Here is an 18,239-nt window from a genome sequence, read left to right as displayed (position 1 = left end):
CCAGCCCTGCCAGCACCTCACCGTTAGCCCAAGGGGGACCGTGTCAGACGTCCAACCTCCAGAATGGCGAGGTGGGAGGTCTGTTTTGTCATCAGCCACCGTGTGCTCAGCGGGTTCCCTTGTAGCAGCCCGAGGGGAGGAGACACACATCAGACCTGAGCGCCTCCCCAGGAGGAGCCCAAAAGATCAGCCGCTCTCTGCCCTCGAATCCCTGAGGGGAAGTGGCCCTCGTTGCTCGTCGCCAGGGCTGGAGCCAGCCACACAGGCCAGCCCAGCCCGGCTGGCCAAGCATCTCCAAGCCCAGACCCCGTGAGGGAGAGGGCACCGCCTTGACCTTCACCCTCACTTGTGCCGCCTCGATTTGGGCTTCTCCTGAGAGGCAGGAAGCGTTGTGCAACCTCCAGGCTCCAGGAGGACCTGGAGGCCGCTCGAATCTCCAGGAGAACCATCCATCGGGGGCACGGAGAGGACAGGCGGGGTAGGCACGGCAAAGCCCCGACCAGGTTGATCGCAGGCAGGGGTGCTCCGGGAAGCAAGCTGGGGGCTCGGGTGGGCCAAGCGGGGGGCGCAGGGGGACAAGGACTTGGGGGAGGCTGCCTGGACGGGAGACCGAGGCCCCACCCAGAGGACAAACGTGCGGCTGAGGACCAGGGAGCCCTGTTCCGGGGCACCTGGGAGCCAGGTGGGCTCTAGAGGGCTTTCTCCCTGGGGACAGGGAGGTGGTCAAGGGGATGGTCGTGGCCCGTAGGATAGTGGGGTGGGGAAGAGGGGTCAGCGCAGACCCTCTGTACAGGATGGGTGGCTGGGGTGGGGGCCTGTTCCTCCCAGGAAAGATAACTCACAGCAAGGCTTTGGGAGGAGGTGTCAGACCCCTCCTCCAGATCCAGCCCTCTTCCTGGAGGCCTGGCCTCTGGCCCACCGGGTCCAGGCCCCGCTCCCTCAACCCCACCAGGCCCTTTGCACTCGCTGGCTTCTCGGGGGTGTTTTTCTCCTGAAGAGTTCCTGCCTGCCCGTCTCCCTGGGGTGGGAGTTGGAGGAGGGGGATGCGGCCTCTCCCCTCGGCCCCGAGCTCCCAGATTTCTTTCCCTCTAATGAGCCCATCTGAGGCCCGGCGAGGCAATTAGGAGTGCTGGGCCTTCCTGTAACCGCTCCTCAGAACCGGGCAGGCCTGCTGCCCAAGCCGCACCGCCCACCACCTCGTAATGAGAGGGCGAAATCCGGGAATTAATGAGGAAGGGAAAATTAATCACAGGTTGCCAGGCCGCACTGCGCCCCTGGAGGCTTCCTGCAGGTTTGGAGCCGCAGACCCCCCGCTGCAGATCTGGGCATGGGGGGCGCCAGGAGGAGCAATCTGGGCTCCGGGGGGTGGATCATGCCGCAAACACAGATGGAGCCTTCCTGGGGGAGGAGGGGGCTGGCTGAGGGCAGAGGTAGGAGAGAGCAGGAGCCTTGAGGACGGAGGATGAGTTCCGACCCTGCCGTGTGCTGTTCGACCCGAGCCCGGGCACTTAACCTCTCTGAGCCCCAGGGCTCCGGTTCTAGGGTTGAGCCAACAAAGCTGGGCGCCTGTTGGTTGCCAGGTGGAGGCAACCAGGCTGTGAGTCCCGTGTGTACAGGGAGGCTGAGGTCTCCCACCCAACCGTTTCCCCACCTGGTCTCAGCTCTGGGCTGGCCGGGAGCAGGGGTGGGAAGTAAGCATGAGGTCTGCCTGGGGTCTCATCAGCAGGCAGTAACAGACAACAGCAGGTGCTGCAGGCGTAAAGAACCCAGCTGCCCGTGCAGGAGACATAAGAGACACGGATTCAATCTCTGGGTCGGGAAGATCCCCTCTCAGAAGGGCAGAGCCGTCCCCTCCAGTATTCTTGCCTGAAAAATTCCGTGGACAGAGGAGCCTGGTGGGCTATATAGTCCATGAGGTTTCGAAGAGCCAGACACCACTGAGTGACTTACACACACACACACACACACACACACACACACACACACACCAGGCAGCAACAAATAATACATTGACATTGACATTGAAGTCCCTCAGTCGTGTCCAACTCTTTGCGACCCCATGGGCTGTAGTCCACCAGGCTCCTCCGTCCATGGAATTTTCCAGGCAAGAGTACTGGAGTGGGTTGCCATTTCCTTCTCCAGGACATCTTCCTGACCCAGGGATCAAACCTGGGTCTCCCGCATTGTAGGCAGACGCTTTACCGTCTGAGCCACCAGGGAAGTTCAAATAATAACAAATAATACAGTGCATCCAAAAACAGGGTCAGGGGCATTTTTTTCTTGAGGACAAAGACATTAGAGATGTGTTTTCAACCCTCTTCTAAGAAAGTAAGCTGGCGGAAAAGAAATCTGGACTTCCAGCCTCCCTTCTCTTATAATAGACTCTGTTCACCTCGGTGGACTGCCGGGGTGTAAAAAGGGGTGAAAAGTGAAAGTGAAGTTGCTCAGTCTTGTCTGACTCTTTGCAACTCCATGGACTATAGCCCACCAGGGTCCTCCATCCATGGGATTCTCCAGGCGAGATTACTGGAGTGGGTTGCCATTTCATCCTCCAGGGGATCTTCCCAACCCAGGTATCAAGCCCAGGTCTCCCACATTGCAGGCAGATGCTTTAACCTCTGAGCCACCAGGGGAGATGTTTGTAAGAAGGGGTAGCTCAGCTCAAAACCACACAGGTGGGTGCACATGCTCCCAGGTAAGCACAGTTCACCTCAGCTCTGGGGTGGCCTGTGGGCAGAGAGAAGCTTCTAGAGGGAGGGCCGGGCTTGACTGAGGGGGAGGAGGGAGTGGGGGCTGGGTCCGGGCCCCCCACAACTAAGTGGGAGCTTGGAGATCGGGGGCTGGGGTGGGGCACGTTCCAGGTTGAGGCCTCCTGGCTAGAGGTGAGGGGTCAGTGCTTGGGCTTCTACTTGAGGAAACTCAAACCAGACCAGGTGTGCCCTGGGCCCCAGGCCCCCCAGCCTTGCTCACCTGTGGCCAGGGAGGGGGCTTGCTATTCTGTGGTCAGGGGGCCAGGTCCCTGCTGCTCCCTGCCGCTGGGCCAGGGCCCTGGGAGGCCCTGCTGAGCTGGAGCAGGGATCCAGCCGGGCCTCTCTGCCCCCCGGCACCGTGGGACATGGAGCCAGGGGCAGATACCCCAGGGCCCCGTGGAGAGGTTTCTGGCCATTGATGATGCAGCTTCTCTGAGGCTGGCCTCCAAGGCCCCCAAGGCCCAGGAAGGGAGCTCAGGAAGCCGGGTGAGCTCAGGCCCTCGCTGCCTTCCCCTCGCTGCCTTCCCCTCGCTGGCCTCCATCCCTGCCTGGCTCCCTCTCCTCACCCCGGTTGCCCTGGGGCCACACTCCTGAAGCAAACCTGTCCCAGGAGCTCCTGTCTCTCTGTCCTGGGCAGCCCCCTCTGAAGACACAGACCAGGGTCTGGGAGCTCGCCTGGGGGAGGGAGAGGGTGTGGAAACTGGTGGTCCTGGGTGACCAGAAAGCCGGATGGAATCGGTGCGGCTCTGGGGGCAGAGGGTGCAGATTGAGGGGCCAGGGGCTGAAGCACAGATGCCAACAGAGGCCTGAGGGGCAGAGGAGGGATCCCCCCGGGCTATGTGCGGGCACTGGGCTGCCAGCCACAGAAGCCGGAAGTGATGGGCTGAGCTAGGTCACAGGCTGTACCCTGGCTTCCAGAAGTTTCTGGCCAACTCTGCTCCAGGGCTTGCCCTACTCCGTCTACCCCAGCACTCAGCTCCCTTCACTCCCTCTCCTCCAAGAAGCTTCTCTTAAGACCCTAGCTGGGCCAGACCCCCGACACACTGTGGTTCCTCATGGCATGGATTTGCAAACCTCCCCTCTGCCGCTGCCCTGGGAGCCTCTCCAAGCAGATGCACATCCAGCCCCTGTCAAGGGTACAGGGCCCGGCCCAGGCGCCTCACTGAAGCCAGCCGACCAGGGTGGATGGAGCAGCCACTGAAAAACAAGCGGCTCGGAGCCCTGGGCTCGCCCAGGCCCTTCCCCGCCGGAGAGACTGCGGTTTGGGCCGGGCCTCCGCTGGCTTCTGGAAGCATGGGTGGGCGGCCTGGAGAGGATGGGGAGGCCCCCTGTTCATGCTAATTGAGTAAAGCCTGTTGGCTGTGCCTCCGCAAAGGTTTTCCTGGTTGCTTTAATAATGCAATGTTTTATAGCATCAAATATTCCTCCTTATTAGCCTGGAAAGGTCAGGGAACGGCACCTTTTTTGCATTTCCCTGGTAATTCGGCCTGACCTTTAGTGACTGACGGAGGCCTGCTGTGTCTCCGGGGCGCTGGCGAGGGGACCCAGCCCTGGGTGAGGCCCATCTGCTGCTCCCTCAGTGCCTGGATTGCCCGGGGACACCGAGCCGCAGTTTCCCCACCCCTGCAATGGGTTTCTGGACACCGGGGAGCCAGGGCAGCAGGGCTTTGGGCTCACGGTCTGGCCTAGTCTGGTCAAGAGGAGCCTCCTGGCAAAGAGCCTCACCCTGGCCTCACGCTACCCAGCCAAGAAGGCTGCATCCTGCTCTAAGTCCTTGGGAGGGAAACAGCAGAGGGGACCCCTTTACAACCTTGGAGAGACGGCATGGATTCTCAGAGAGGAGCTCATTTTTAGCCACCATCCACAAGGAGTTAAGACCTCCTCTTCTGGTAACTTAAGGGAAGTAGAAATCAGGGCGGCGGGGCAGTGGTGGGGGGTCTCGGATGGAAACAGCAGGACAGGCAGGAGACAACTGCCACAGCCACAGCCCCCGCACGAGTGCTGCCTCTGTGCCCTGGCGATGGTGCGCCTGGACCCCGCCGGTCACTTTCAGTGCAGCTGGGCCCTGCGTTGGGGTGGGCGGGGCTGGGGGGGGAGGCGCATGCCCACTCACCCCATCACCTTTCCTGCCACCTTTACTGGAAAGTGGAGCCCGCAGGGAACAGGGAGTTCTGACCCACCGCCCAGAGCACCGTCTGCCCTGGACACTGCGGGAAGGACTGGGCTCACAGCAGACGGGCTGGCACAGGGCTGGGCAGGGAGCGGGGCCCAGCAACAGCTGGCCGGCCGGGCTCCCAGTGGAAACCCAGGTGGGGCCCGCCTCCCTTCCCATGATAAATGTGGTGATGTGTGGACGGCCGCTGTCAACGCGGACGGGAAAAGCCCCGAAGAGCTCAAGAAACACCCTTCGCACAAAAACCTCTTTAGCAAGATTGGTGGCAAGCAGAAGCCTGCCAGGCGCTCAGGCTCCTCTGGCCGACTCCCTTGAGCTCCTGGGAGGGCCCAGTTATTTGCGAAAAACACCCAAGATCAACTTTAGAGACACTTCTCCCTACAGGAAGGTGGGAGGCTCGAGAGAAGCATGAAGAGGAGAAAAACACAGCCCCTTCTTCCACTCGCCAGGTTTATGCTTTGAAACAAGAGGCGCATGTTGGGGAAACACGCTCTGGCCAAGACCAGTGTGCGGCTTGGAGAGAAATAAAGAGAGGCTGGGACAGCCTATGTGGGGCCCATGCTCTCCCATCTTGGGTGGGGGGTGGTGGTGGAGAGGACCCCTCTGATGGGCAGGGCCAACCTCAGGACATTCCAGGGGACCCAGCTGGTCCAGAGAAAGAATCTATTAACGGACTGGGGTCCACGGACTGGGGTCCACAGTCTGAGGTCAGGAAGGTTAGGGTGTGCAGGATGGTGGGGAGGGGGTTCTGTGTGAGGGCTGCCCTCCCATGTCTATAAAGCTCCCTGGGCAGAAGGAGCCAGAGAAGATTCTGGAAGCAGGAGATGCCTCCTTTGTACCCTGAGCCATGCCCATTGGAGCTCAGACCCTCTTCTCACTGTCTTCTGTCTCCCTGCAAGGAAGCAAGGTCCTGGGAGCAAGCTTGCTCCTGGGCAACCCTGGCACCCTGCCATCTCTGGGGAGAGGGCCCAGTGCTACCTTCTTCCAGAAGGATCAGAGGATTCCCACCTCTGCTCCTATTTGGAAATCAGGGTCCCAGGTTTGGGAATGAATGGGAGATAGGCTCCTCGGGGCAGTGAGTACCATCTCTGCTGTTTGAGGGCTCCCTCTCTGGTTCTAGAACATCTCTCTGTTGAGATGTACCCAAGCTCCCATGATGCCAATTCTCCTGCCATTGACAGAAGGACCCCTGCAAGGCCCTGGACAGCAGAGCATGCGCATGGGGCCTTCGAGGTCAGTTTCCACTTGCCTCTAGAAGCTTCTTATACTTAGAGCTGGGCCTTGGGGAGCTCCCTGCCTCTGGGGGCATCTCTCACCATGCAGGGAAGTGGGAGGAGGGTTTCAGGCCAGGGAGGGCTGAGATTAGACTTCCTGCAGCTCAGATATTTACAGAGGTGGCCTCGCAGCTCTGTCTCCTTCCACCTGGGCAGATTCCAGGGAGACCTCTTGGAGTTCTAGAGTTCACGGTATCAACGGGGCTCCCGCCTCCAAGGGTTTGGGAGGGAGCCATCTCCCGGGCCCTCGCCAACCCCCGTGGCTCTGGCTGGCTCACTGATTGGCACTTGGGCCTGACTTCTGGAAGATGACATCTCCTGCCTGTGTGGGGCACCCAGGGTGCTCCGGCAGCAGCTGCCACACTGCCCGTCACAGCGCCGTGGTGGGAGGCCGGGCCCGGGGTGGGAACACTCACACCTGCAGCCTGATCCAAGGCCGAGGGCCTGGTGCTGATACCCACTCATTATACCAGCCGGAGCCCTGTCTTCCTAATAAGGCTCCCCGGGTTGCTGCCTGCAAGAAACCCAGCGTTTCCTTCTGCTTCACTGGAGACGGAGCGAAGGAAATATTCATGTGATGGTGAAAGATGAGTAAGAGTTCGGATAAGCCAGACTCTCGAAGTGTAATCAGAGGCATCTGAACATACCCTTTGCAAACTAAAAACTTCTGCTGGGAGGGTCTGGGCCTGGGGTCCTGCCAGGGCTTTCTTGCCTGCAGCTGCCACAGAGGACAAGCCCCCAGGGTATGGAAGGGCTTTGGGCAGCATGCATCTTACAGGGAGAAGGGGGTCCTCCCACTTTTAATTACAGTTTATTTCATGTGGACCCAGGGCTGCCCGTAGCCTCAGAAAAGGGAGTGATTTGTGATGACTGATGACAAATGAACATAAACCATTTTTTAAAAAATATTTATTTTTATTTATTTATTTGGCTATGGCTGGTAAAGTAATGCTCAAAATTCTCCAAGCCAGGCTTCAGCAATACATGAACCGTGAACTTCCAGATGTTCAAGCAGGGTTTACAAAAGGCAGAGGAACCAGAGATCAAATTGCCAACATCCGCTGGATCATAGAAAAAGCAAGAAAGTTCCAGAAAAACATCTATTTCTGCTTTATTGACTATGCCAAAGCTTTTGACTGTGTGGATCACAATAAACTGTGGAAAATTCTGAAAGAGATGGGAATACCAGACCACCTGACCTGCCTCTTGAGAAACCTATATGCAGGTCAGGAAGCAATAGTTAGAACTGGACATGGAATAACAGACTGGTTCCAAACAGGAAAAGGAGTACGTCAAGGCTGTAAATTGTCACCCTGCTTCTTTAACTTATATGCAGAGTAAATCATGAGAAACGCTGGGCTGGAAGAAGCACAAGCTGCAATCAAGATTCCCGGGAGAAATATCAATAACCTCAGATATGCGGATGACACCACCCTTATGGCAGAAAGTGAAGAGGAACTAAGAGCCTCTTGATGAAAGTGAAAGAGTCTGAGAGTGAAAAAGTTGGCTTTTCACTGAATGTTGAAAGCTCAACATTCAGAAAACGAAGATCATGGCATCCGGTCCCACCACTTCATGGGAGATAGATGGGGAAACAGTGGAAACAGTGTCAGGCTTTATTTTTTGGGGGGCTCCAAAATCACTGCAGATGGTGATTGTAGCCATGAAATTAAAAGATGCTTACTCCTTGGAAGGAAAGTCATGAGCAACCTAGACAGCATATTCAAAAGCAGAGACATTACTTTGCCAACAAAGGTCCGTCTAGTCAAGGCTATGGTTTTTCCAGTGGTCATGTATGGATGTGAGAGTTGGACTGTGAAGAAAGCTGAGCTCCGAAGAATTGATGCTTTTGACTGTGGTGTTGGAGAAGACTCTTGAGAGTCCCTTGGACTGCAAGGAGATCCCACCAGTCCATTCTGAAGGAGATCAGCCCTGGGATTTCTTTGGAAGGAATGATGCTAAAGCTGAAACTCCAGTACTTTGGCCACCTCATGCGAAGAGTTGACTCATTGGAAAAGACTCTGATGCTGGGAGGGATTGGAGGCAGGAGGAGAAGGGGACGACAGAGGATGAGATGGCTGGATGGCATCACTGACTCGATGGACGTGAGTCTGAGTGAACTCCGGGAGTTGGTGATGGACAGGGAGGCCTGGTGTGCTGCAATTCATGGGGTCGCAAAGAGTGGGACACGACTGAGCGACTGAACTGAGCTGAACTGGGTCCCAGTTGTGGCATGCGAGCTCTTAGTTGTGGCATGTGGGATCTTGTTCCCTGACCAGGGATCAAACCTGGGGCCCCTGCATTGGGAGCACAGAGTCTTAGCCACTGGACCACCAGAGAAGTCCCAAGAACCACTTTTAAAGGACATTCCAGTGAAGTTGCATCCCAGACTTGGGGCTAGGCATGTCTGAGTGACTCTCTGGAGACTTCCTCTTGGGGAGAAAGCTCAGAGCTCACCAGTGTTTGCTGGCAATTCTGATCTTTGCCTCAGCTTTTGTAGCCCCAGGAACGGGGAAGCTTGCCCTCTGTGAACATCACCTCCCTAGGCTGCAGGAAGCCTCTCCACTGCCTGGCTGGTGCCTCTCAGTGAATGTCCAGCTGCCCAGACCTGCTTTCTAGGTGGGTTTACACGTGGTTGGAGCCCCTCCCAACCTCTGAAGACCCTGCTTCAAGAAACTTCCTCCAGGAAGTGGACCCCACACCCTCTTGGTTCTCCCCACCACTGCCCACCCCCCCAGATAAGGCTGCCCCCTTTGCCAGATCTCTGGGACTTCCTGTGAACTCCTCTCAGGCGAGTCAATCCCTGGGCAGGCATCCAACCTTGTTCCTGCCACTCTGGGATCCTATGGCTCCATTCCTATGGCACCAAACACAGGAGCCCTTCAGGACAGAAGAGGTGCCTCAAGACCACAGAACCAAAGCTGAAGTGTTCAGAACAGCAGTCCTGCAGATCCCAGGTGGTCCACACGACACAACTTCCTGGCGGTTCCCAACCAAATTAAAGAAAAGAGGTTATAGCAGATGGCCTGAGAATATGAGGGCCAGAAGATGGTGGTCCTGGGACCCAACGTGGGTTCACTAAGAATCAGTCCTGTTTCATTGCCAAGCTGCTAGCCAGTGGACAGGCAAACACAGATAATTTCTGGCTCTTAGTGAGGGATTGAATTGACAGACTAGTTATGACCAACCTAGACAGCATATTAAAAACTAGGGATATTACTTTGTCAACAAAGGTCTGTCTAGTCAAGGGTATGGTTTTTCCAGTAGTCATGTATGGATGTGAGAGTTGGACTATAAAGAAAGCTGAGTGCCGAAGAATTGATGCTTTTGAACTGTGGTATTGGAGAAGACTCTTGAGAGTCCCTTGGACTGCAAGGAGATCCAACCAGTCCATCCTAAAGGAGATCAGTCCTGGGTGTTCATTGGAAGGACTGATGTTGAAGCTGAAACTCCAATATTTGGCCACCTGATGTGAAGAGCTGACTCATTTGAAAAGACCCTGAGGCTGGGAAAGATTGAGGGCAGGAGAAGGGGATGACAGAGGAAGAGATGGTTGGATGGCATCACCGACTCAATGGACATAGGTTTGGGTAGACCCTGGCAGTTGGTGATGGACAGGGAGGCCTGGTGTGCTTTGGTTCATGGGGTCCCAAAGAGTCGGACACGACTGAAATGAACTGAACTGAATTTGGGTAGCCATGGACTCAAGATGTAGACGTGGGGTTCTTTCATAAAATCACAGAAAGGAATTGGAGATCAATAATCGTGCCCAAGGGTACAACAGGGACCCTGGAAGAGGCCTGGCCACCAGGTCCTCACTGCCCTACTCTGCCCAGCAGTTTCCTCCATCATCTGGGGAAAGACAGCACTCAGAGCCAGAAGGGAATTGCATCCCATGGGTGACTGACCCACTGCACACAAGTCGGGTGGTAGACTTAGTGGGTCTGTGTTTGTGCGAATTAGACAGGAGCCTCTGTCTTGATGACCGGGGAGTATTGCCCTGGCTCTGCATCAGAGGAAGGGGAAGCCAGTCCCATAAGAACACTCCCATTTCCGGGTGACCCATGGCCCGACTCCAGGGGTGGGGGCCCCTGTAGAAGCTGCCCACCCAGAGGCCACTCGGCTCTTGGGGACTGAGTCACATCCTACTTAGTCTCTTGGGGATGCTTTTACTTTGCAGTTAAAAGTTTAACGAGGTCGTGAAAAAGAAGGGAAAAAGCAGATGAGGTAAGCACACGGCAGCGCCGTTTCCAGGGAGGGGCTGGCCAGGGGAAATGGCATCCCTTCTGGGTGCTGCCCACGAGGGCCCCAGGTGCTTCCCAGGCATCTCTGGGTGTCGCTGTTCCTCCAAACTCGCCAGAGCTGGGACCGGTCTGCTTACTGCGCCATAAGCAGGAGAGGCAGTTCAGGGAGCCTGAGGAGAAGTAGGAACGCGGGAGGGGAAGGCAGGTCTGGAGGCCGCGGCCAAGCTCAGGGCACTCAATGCTTGGTCTTCAATGGTGTCGTAGCTCTGGTTTTCTAGAATCTGAGCCCACGGTTCTTATAACTCCTACAGCCGCCTCTCAAATTCAACTTCTGCCTCCGAAACCAAGATCTTTTCTAAGGACCCTTTGGGAGGCCCTTTCTACTGGTCCCCTGAGAGGCGCTGAGTGAGGGTTCCACTCCAGGCTTCAAGCTGTGGTCTGTTCCTTCGGCCTCTTCCCTGTCTCTCCCTCGTTCCTCAGTTTTGCATCGGGGGCCAAGAGTGGAAACAGAGCACTTCCCCTTTTCTACTCAGGGGCCAGAGAGAAAAATGAGCACAGAAACCCCACTGCCACCTGACCCCTGTCGCAGCTCCTAAAGCTCTGGAGGTCTGGACCTCAGATGCTTACTCAGTTGGCACCAACTTTCATTGAGGAGGACAAATGTAAGAAACGCACAAAACAACCCAAGATACGTTGAGACGATTTCTTTTCCCTTTTTTTTTTCGGTGGTGCCCAAGACTGAGGTTCTTTTTAATATGTCAGGCTTTTCAAAAAATGATTAAAATGCACCAGATTATTAAATAGAGCCATTTCAGACTTAATTTAGCAAACTATAACATTTTTATCATTTTTATAAAGCCCTTTTTAATGAAAACCATCTGCAAGGAGACCAAATATCAAGACTGAAATCATGTTTTCTCTGTATTTGTTATCCCTGAAGATGTTGTTTCCAGATTTTACAGAAATAATAAATTTCATTTAGAAGTTTGGGCCTTCACAGCGGTGCCACACATCTCTGAAATTTCCAATTCACAGCACAAGAAGCTCACCCCGCTGTAATTTTTCATTCTTGCCAGCTCCCGACCACAATTTCATACCTTCCTCATCCCTTTGTAAACGTAAGACTCATGGCAATATTCGACCCAACGTGTTTATTTGCTATGAGCCCGAAAACATGTTGTTCTAATAAGCATAAACTTATTTTCTCAGAGACAAACGTTTGTATCCTGTTGCTCCTGATTCATAGGTCACTGCCCATTGCCATTTCCCACGAGTGGTGTCCCCCACCTACCAGGCGTTAGACACCAGGCGTCCCAGCTGGACTCACACTGCCCAGTGTGGAATCTGTTTGGAAGCTCTGTCTGCCCATCCAGCATCCAGGCCTGTCCTGGACACCTCTCCAGTGACACCTCATTAAGAAGAGTGAGACTTCCAGCCCCAGAAATTATGGCTGGGCAGAAAGCTACCAAAACTCTCCCTCGAAAGTGATGCCTCACGTCTGAGCTCCTCTGGCCTGGCTGGGGGGCCACCCAGTGACCATGGGCCTGGCTCCTCATTGGAGGCAGAGGCAGCTGGAGCTTGGGGAGCCTGGTGAGGTGAGCCAGGCCCCAAGGCCCCAGCTAGCAAGGTTGTGACTGGCACATGTCCAGTCCGAATAAAGCCTGGCTGAGTCAAGGGCTTGGAGGAGGGCCACTCACCTGGTTTGGCCCTAATGGCTTCCAAAGCCTGGCTGCAGAGGTCAGGTGGGACCACTAGGTCAGGAAGCCCCTCCTCAGCTCTTCCTGGAGGGCGTCCTGTTAATTGGGATCTCTAGAGACAAGATGGCTTCCACGTGGCTCAGTGGTAAAGAATTCGCCTATCTATAGGAGACATGGGTTCAATCCCTGGGTCAGGAAGATCCCCTGGACTAGGAAATGGCAACCCACTCCAGTATTCTTGCCTGGAGAATCCCCATGGACAGAGGAGCCTGGTGGGCCTATAGTCCATGGGGTCACTAAGAGTTGGATATGACTGAGCACGCATACATGCGAAGAAGAGAATTCGATAGGATGATGGGGCTACAGCCCAGAAAGGGTACATCTGAACCACCACAGCAAACACCCCAACCATAGGCAGAGTCGAGAGGACAGTCCCATTCTGTTCAGCCATCCAGAAGTAGGGTGACCAAGCATCCTGGTTGGCCAGGGTCTACGGACTTTCTTGGGGAGTGGAGCTTCCAAGTTAATGCAGGAAAGTCCTGGGCAGATCAGGATGAGTCGGTGGTCACCCTATCCTGGGAGCTGGGCAGTGCCTTTGCCACCTCCTTTGGTGGTGAGTCACTTTCTGTTGAACAGGATCCAGGGTGAACAGATCTCTCCTCTGCCATGTTCTGGGACGCCACCGCACTTCCTGTGCGACACCATTAAGTTTCCCCCAGCTGCTTCCAAGTGCTGGGGGGAGTTCTCCCACCTCTTCTGCCCCTCAAGCTCGGTAGACCAGCATGTTCCCGCCCACAGTCTTGTTCAGTCCTCGTCATCATGGGACTAGAAACCAGGAGCCCAATTCTCTAGGGAACTGGTCTTCCCAAGGGGCCAAACATCTCACGGGACCCGGAGAGACACGGAAGCCAGAGAAGGCAAGGTTTGCCCAAGGTCACTCAGAGAGTTGGTGGACAGACTCCAGAGCTCTGACCTCCCAGCCCATGGCTTTTTCTGCTCCCTCCCCTGCCTGGACCTGGCCCCAGCAAACCTCCCCACACACTCTTCCAAGAAGTTAGGCCAACTTTCAGTTCAGCTGAGGTCGCCAAGGACCTTGCACCGCCTAGGTCTCCTCCAGCCTCACGCTCCCCATCAGTGCAAATACCCCCTACCAGACCTACCGCCAAACTAGCAAAGCCCCGTGCTGCGATGAACAAAGGTCCAATTCAGGCTCCCGGGTGGGAAAGGGATCTCATTAAGGCCCTGGCAGCCGACCTGGGGGCTGAGGTATTGTTTTTAATGGAAAAACAAGAATTTGCTGTTATGTGTTAGATTAAAGGCTTTATCCTGGGGAATTAATCGGATTGCTACTGGCCTTCAGTTGCGGAGCCTCTGACTCCACATCCTGGGAGAAAGCGCTGGCCGCGGCCGGGAAATTGGTTCATTTCTCTTTTCTGGGGTTTAATGAAGCCGCGGACAGCTGGTGCACGGCAGTCCTCCCCGGGGCAGCTGTGAATTACGTCTCACCTGTGCTGCTCCCCAGCCCGCCCCTTCCTCCTGCTAATCCATCTCTTGCTCGCCGCCCGATTCATCATCTGAAAACACAGCTCTGGTCACGGACTGCCACTGCTCAGAGTCCTTCTGGATCTGCCCACTGCCTCCAGAATCATGGTCAAACTCTCCCGTCCCCCCCGAGGTCTAGTTTTAGGACTCTTAACTTTTTACTGGAGTGGAATACGCAGGTGGAAAAGTACATGGATTGCAGGGGTACGTAGACGTTTTCACACTGTGAGGGGCACACCCCTGCAGCCAGCCTCCTCCGGATTAAGAAACGCATTCTGACCAGCACCCCCAGAAACCCACCACCACACCTCTCTTCAGGTCAGCAGTCCCCTTGGCCCCAGCGGGGATCATTATCCTGATTTCTACACTTTCATTTTTTGTTTGCTTTTAACTGGTTATTTCATTTTTGTACATGGAATCGTACATCGTGCTGTGCGCTTTTTTGTGTGTGGCTTGTTTAGCAGGCTTTGAAAATGTTATGTCTCCCATCTCTGTGCACCAGGAAAGAGAACAACTTTCCTTCCCAAGTCTGGGAGAGGCCCCACCCTACCTCTACCCCTCCCCCTAGCCCTGCCCAACACCAATACCTCAAATCCTTGACCAGCAGGCTAGATACCTCCTCCTCCAGCCCCTCGGGATTCCCCTCCCTCCTGAGAGCCATCCTGTGGGTGGAAACTTTCCCACTCCATCCCCTCCTGGTTCAGTGTGAACCTCTGGTTGCACAGGGAGGTATTCGGGATGTTGACTCTTGGGAGCTCCCTGTAAGGGGCTGCCACCCAGGGAGAAGTTTTTGGAATAAGTCTTTGAATGAATGGCCCTTGCCACTCAGTTGCTGGATTCCTGTCTCTTCTCCTATTTTAAAGTGCACCCTCTCAAGATGGGGGTTTGCTTGCCACTGTCATCATGGATTTCAGGTGGTGAGGGAACCTCCTGGGGGAGAAAAAGGAACATAGAGAAGGGAGGGAGGGAGGGAGGGGGGAGGTCAGCTAAGCGTACTGAGTGCCTCCCGTGTGCCAGTCCCGCCAGGCATACAGCTGCTGCACGCCAGTTGGCCCAGTCCAGCACCTCCCACTGTGACTTCAGTTTCCCAGCGTGCTAGGTAGCTCTTCGAAAGTTACCTAACCTCCCTGAGCCTCTGTTTTCTGTAAAGTAGGGATTAGGCTCCCAAAATCACTGTGGATGGTGGCTGCAGCCATGAAAGTAAGACATTTGCTCCTTGGAAGGTAGGCTATAACAAACATGTTATAGACAGCATAATAGACTGCATATTAAAAAGCAGAGATATCACTTTGCCAACAAAGGTCCATATAGTCAAAGCTATGGTTTTTCTAGTAGTCATGTATGGATGTGAGAATTGGACCAAAAAGTAGGCTGAGTGCCCAAGAACTGATGCTTTCCAACTGTGGTGTTGGAGAAGACTCTTGAGAGTCCCTTGGACTGCAAGGAGATCAAACCAGTCCATCCTAAAGTAAATCAACTCTGAATATTCATTGGAAGGACTGATGCTGAAGCTGAAGCTCCAATACTTTGGCCACCTGAAGCAAAGAGTCAACTCATTTGAAAAGACCCTGATGCTGGGAAAGACTGAAGTCAGGAGGAGAAGGGGATGACAGAGGATGAGACGGTTAGATAACATCACAGACTCAATAGACATGAATCTGAGCAAACTCTGGAAGATAGTGGAGGCTGGAGGAGCCTGGCGTGCTGCAGTCCATGGGGTTGCAGAGAGTTGAGCATGACTGAGTGACTGAACAACAGCAAAGGGGTCAGGGACTTTGCCTTGCAGGGCTGCTGTGGAGACTGGTGATAAGAAGGCAAAGAGCTTGCTGAGGGCTCAGCCTGAGAAACGCCCACTGTCACAGCATCTTTCTACCCTGTCTGCATCAGCCCTCAAGGAAAGAAGGAAAAGTCAGAAGAGCTCTTTCTACCCTTGGTATAGAGGGTAGGGAAGTGCCTAGAAAGGTTCTCACAGTTCCAGCGGTCTCTCTCAGGGCCCCAGAGGCCTCCCTGATTTCCTTGAGGGAAACTCAGAGCTGTTTCCTCATCTGGTAGACCCTGCAGGCTGTGACCCAAGTGAAAAATCTCCAGCGGCCCCCACAGCTGAGCAGGGGCTACTCATTCTCTTCAGATCTAGTGCAAGACGCGGGTTCTGCCCTGGGGCGGGGAGAGCAGAGTCACGGGGGCTCTGGACATGCCGGTGTCCCCTCCCCAGAGATCAGGATGGCCGGGTGAGGAGGGGAGGCCCTGGAAACTGCTCTGGAGCTGTGGAGAAGCTTAAAACTCCACTCTGCCCTGGGGATGTCCCTGGGAGTCCAGAGGTTAAGACCTCACCTTCCAATGCAGGGGATGTGGGTTTGATCCCTGGTCAGGGACCTAGGGTCCCACGTGTTGCAGATCCGAAAAAACAAGGTGTGGAACAGGGGCAGTATTGTGACAAATTCACTAAAGACTTTGAGAATGGTCTGCTTTAAAACAAATAAATAAATAAAACTTAAAAATAAATAAAACTGTGCTCGGCCCTGACGCAGGGTCTGGCTGCTCAGGTAGGGCACAGGCCGGGGGACTCAGGTATGCAGTTCCCAGGGAAGCCTCTTTCCAGCGCCCCTCCCTGAGGGTCAGTGACCGGCAAGGCCCAGAGCTCCGCTTCCTCCTGTGCATCAGCCTCTCCTCCTGGTCTAGGGCCTGCAGCTCCCATGAGGACTCAGAGCTCCTGACCAGAGGGAAAGGGGAGGGACAGCAGTCACTGGGCAAAGACCCACATCAGTCTGTCCCTTTTGTTGCTGTTGTTGTTCAGTTGCTAAGTCGTGTCCAGGTCTTTGTGACCCCCATAGACTGCAGCATGCCAGGCTTCCCTGGCATCTTCACCAGGGAACTTCACCTTTCCCGTCCTTCACTATCTCTTGGAGTTTGCTCAAATTCATGTCCATTGAGCTGGTGATGCCATATAACCACCTCATCCTGTGTAGTCCCCTTCTCCTCCTGCCTTCAATCGGGGTTTTTTCTAATGAGTTGACTCTTTGCATTAGGTGGCCAAAGTACTGGAGCTTCAGCTTCAGCATCAGTCTTTCCAATGAATATTCAAGGTTGATTTAATTTAGAACTGACTGGTTTGATCTCCTTGCAGTCCGAGGGACTCTCAAGAGTCTTCTCCAGCACCATGGTTTGAAAGCATCAGTTCTTTGGTGCTCAGCCTTCGTTACAGTCCAACTCTCACACCTGTACATGACTACTGGAAAAAACATAGCTTGTTAAAGTGATGGTTCTACTTTTTAGTATGCTGTCCAGGTTGGTCATAGCTTTCCTTCCAAGGCCCAAACGTCCTTTAATTTCATGGCTGCAGTCACTATCTGCAGTGATTTTTGAGCCCAAGAAAGTACAGTCTGTCACTCTTTCAATTTTTCCCCATCTATTTGCCATGAAATGATGGGACTGATGCCACGATCTTAGCTTTTTGAATGTTGAGTTTGTCCCTTACTTCACACCAAACAAATGTCCTAAATGCACTAAAGATGCTGCAAACAATGAATAACAGAGCATCGGAGAACAGAGGGCTAATGCTCAGCTCTGGAGTGGGGGAAAGCCTTCCCACACAAAATGAAAACCCCAGAAGCCATAAAGGAGAATCGCAAGACCTCTCAGAGCTGAAGAGTCACATGCAGACTAAAATTACTAGATAGATTTCCACAAATATTTCCACATGGTAGACCAGAGGAAATATTTGCAACATTTCTGATAGACAGGGGGCTGATACTCAATAAGCAAAGTATCCTACAAATTAATAAGAAATCACTTTCAATAGAAATGTGGACAGAAGCTCTGAATAGGCAATTCACAGAAGAGGGGTAAAAGCAGCAACAAATATCTGAAGAGCTCCTCAACCAGAGAAATTTAAATTACAAAATGAAATGATGAGATTTTTTGGAGGTTTTTTTTCTTTTTCCTATGACAGCAGCCCGACAGCGACAGCTGACAAGGGTGTGGAGAGTGGCGTGTGCAGACATGTCCACAGCCTGTGCCCTGGGATGGCGTTCGGGGGAGGGTGCTTTAGCAGCAGATTTCATGATGTTGTTGCTGTTGTTCAGTCGCTCAGTCGTGTCCGACTATTTGCGACCCCGTGGACTACAGCACGCCAGATCCTCTGTCTTTCACCATCTCCCCCAGTTTGCTCAGACTCATGTCCACTGAGTCGATGATTCCATCATGTGGGTCCAGCAATTCTACCTTGGAGGGATCTAGCATTCTGTCAGTGACATCGTCCTCTCTGTGTCTCCAGGGCACGTCCACCCATCCACCCCAAATCTCTCTTTGTCCATCTTTAAAGTGCTCACTTTCGATGCCATAAAAACGGGGTAACAGCCCCAGCCCCAGGTGCAGGGGGAAGGCACTCCTGTGGCTGGGTCCTGCTAGCTGGCCAGGGTCCCCCTGCTTCAAGGCTCCTTTGAGCTGGGATGGGAGACAGGGGCTAGCTCCTCATGGATGGGGTGGGGGTCTGGGACTTATTGGGGGGCTGCTAGTTAGGGGAGTAAAAGAAAGGGTTGGTGGGTGGGGGAGAGGAAGAA

Source organism: Bubalus kerabau, chromosome 19 (genome assembly GCF_029407905.1).
Source record: "Bubalus kerabau isolate K-KA32 ecotype Philippines breed swamp buffalo chromosome 19, PCC_UOA_SB_1v2, whole genome shotgun sequence".
Taxonomy (NCBI): domain Eukaryota; kingdom Metazoa; phylum Chordata; class Mammalia; order Artiodactyla; family Bovidae; genus Bubalus; species Bubalus kerabau.
Note: the sequence above shows the minus strand (reverse complement) of the source record.